The sequence below is a fragment of the Salvia splendens genome, chromosome 16 (genome assembly GCF_004379255.2).
Source record: "Salvia splendens isolate huo1 chromosome 16, SspV2, whole genome shotgun sequence".
NCBI lineage: Eukaryota > Viridiplantae > Streptophyta > Magnoliopsida > Lamiales > Lamiaceae > Salvia > Salvia splendens.
Genome location: NC_056047.1, coordinates 23,286,385 through 23,289,046, shown reverse-complemented (window position 1 = coordinate 23,289,046; position 2,662 = coordinate 23,286,385). Strand labels below are relative to the sequence as shown.

At 38.0% G+C, this 2,662-nt stretch overlaps 1 long non-coding RNA gene across 1 annotated transcript; it reads right to left on the bottom strand.

Moving 5' to 3' along the window:
• Positions 1-1,074: 1,074 nt before the first annotated feature.
• LOC121771311 lies at positions 1,075-2,662 on the bottom strand. The gene is made up of 3 exons (XR_006043981.1): positions 2,542-2,662; positions 2,410-2,466; positions 1,075-1,208 (listed from the first exon to the last, which is right to left on the bottom strand). It is a non-coding gene; the product is annotated as an uncharacterized LOC121771311 (long non-coding RNA).

Genomic DNA, 2,662 nt, shown 5'->3' with positions numbered 1-2,662 from the left:
AACGCTCAAGAATAGATAGAGTATAAGAAACTGATGCGATATGTGATATGTGTGTATGAAAGGATGGGGGGAAACGTGTAAATTGATATCAAGTTTTCATTGTTAAATCTTCACCATCTAAGGATAGAATTTTTCAATTTCGTTATGCTTGTTCAAAACAGTGTGGTGATACCCCAAAGAAACGCCCAAACATGGCTTCATCAAACAAAAGGGTATGGAAGGATATCGCGATCCACTCGCCTTCATCCAACGCTCGACTTCCCCTTCCTCGTATGCTTGGAAAATTAGGGGTTCGTCCCAATTTCTAATCATTTGTTCAAACCATCGCTTAGGAAAGCGGTTAAAAAGTTGTCAACATACAACTATTGTTCAAGTGTTCGGACTAGACTACATCACAAGCCATCTACTTCGCATGCATAGGGCACATATTTGAGTCCCTTGTCCACACTTAACAAAACCAACATCGAACATACATATATCTCCACTTCACACATCAGCATCAATCACATCATCATTGTATTTCACATTCACATATCGCATCGTAATTATATCGAAAGTATACATTAAACGCTTTCAAATTTTGAAAATTGACATTTTCCAAAAAGTTTCCATCACATGAACATTTTCCACCTTGTACCTCCCAAATGCTAAAAAAATATTGTTGAAACAAAGTCATCATAAAATTTTACTTCACTCATTTTCACAAGCTCAAAAGTATCGCTTTTCTCAACATCATCAATAACTTTCATTTTCCTAATTCGAAAATAGATTGTACCTCTTTCTCGTGGTTGAGCATGACGTGTCGTGTGTTAAGCCATTGATAATTGAATCCGTTTGGTCTAGGGATACAAACTAGACCAAGATTGAAAAGACTCTTGCCGTTGAAAGAATGTAAGCTCTAATACCACTCTGTTACACTCGCCCTTTCTAAGGATAGAACGGTTGATCGCGACTGGGGGAGTATATAAGAAGCGGGGAAGAAAGGGGGATTGAAGCAAATTCATATCTAGATGGAATTCGACAAATAAAACAATATATTTAGTCATCGAGGATGAATCAAAGTATTGAGTTCAATAAATAGTCTTTGGCGGAAGCATCCAAGAGAAACGAATGACATCATGTGTGAAGACACGACTTATTCGGTACAAGATAATGAGTAGATTTCAGAGGCTCCACTCAACACTCACCATGGCGCATCATCGCTCAACCTGCACATAGGGAAGACACATGCAGGACTGAGTACTTGATATACTCAGTGAACACTTGCCTAAAATAATATTTGCATTAAAATAATTGTTAAGCCAATTTGAGTGACATTGAGGTTTAGCTTTCAAAAGAACCCAAGTACACTAAAAATATTCCTATTTTCATCAAACTCGGTCGCGCAAGCTTTTTCCGTTGTCCATGCACTATTTGAAATAACCCGTGAACCAGGAATGTGGCCACATTCCAAACGGTCACTGGACCAGCCAAATGTGTGACAAATAGCTCACGGTTCCCCCATGGTGTACACTAGTCTAAGCAGGGTTAACGGATCACACTCAGACCCGAATTCGATTAAATATCTGGCAAAGTCAGGTAACTAGCAAAAAGCCAGGCTAAGCCAATTAGCTCGAGAAAAACGGCATGGCAATCATTTATTTCACGTCAAAGCATTTAGCATCATCGTTCCGAAACTAGAGTCTCACGAAAAAATTCCCTTTAGATAAATAAAATATAAACACTACAATTAGCTCGAGAAAACTACTAATTAGAATGCATGCATCCTAGTTAAAGTATTTTATCTGGTTTCTCGAATTTCGCATATTTTCAATTATTCGGTGGCCGCCCAAGGCGTCATGTTGTGCCCATAACTCCTCCTTTGACTCCTTGTATTTTTATCCACGATATCGAATAAAATCCCAATATTAAATTAAGCAATTACCGCAAATTATTTCCCTCGAATATTCAGTATTGGGATAAAATTATTCGTCCTTCTAATTATTCCGGAATTAATTAAATAATTCCCCACAATTAAATTATCAGCCCAAGAATTATCTGATTAAAACAGCCCAAGGATTTAATTTAATTGCCCCAAACAAGAAATTTATTCCAAACCTTCTATTTATTTAATTATAGTTGGCCCAACCATAATTCAGCGCCACCACTCCATTGTCGTCAACCTTATTCCGGCTAAGCCCAAAACAGCCCCGAAACTCTCTGATTAAACCCTCGGTCACATCCGAACAGCCCCCAAACCCCAAAAGATAAGTTCTTTACTCGGCTTTTATGTTCTTAAGTTTTCGAGTTTTCGTTCGCAGCAAAGGGGTTCAATTGTTGATGTTTGATTGAAGCGATTAACTCGGATGATGGTATGCTTATGTATAAACTGATGATGTAAATCTTGAAAAATGGGAGGGAGTATTATACCTTCAACCGATTGGAAATTGTGTTGCAAAACTGTAGTGCTTTCCTTGGCTTTTGTTTCTGTTACAAGTTTGCATACGTTTTATTTCCGTAAGGAGTGTGAAATTGTGCCATGAACGGATGAATATGAATTACCTATAATTCGATTGGAAGCTCTCGGTTTCTGCCATGATTAAAAGCTTTCCCTGAGCTCTTGGTTACGAATAAACAAAAGAGTTGAGGAGAAAAGGGCATTACCAAAGGCCTTCTATTTCCT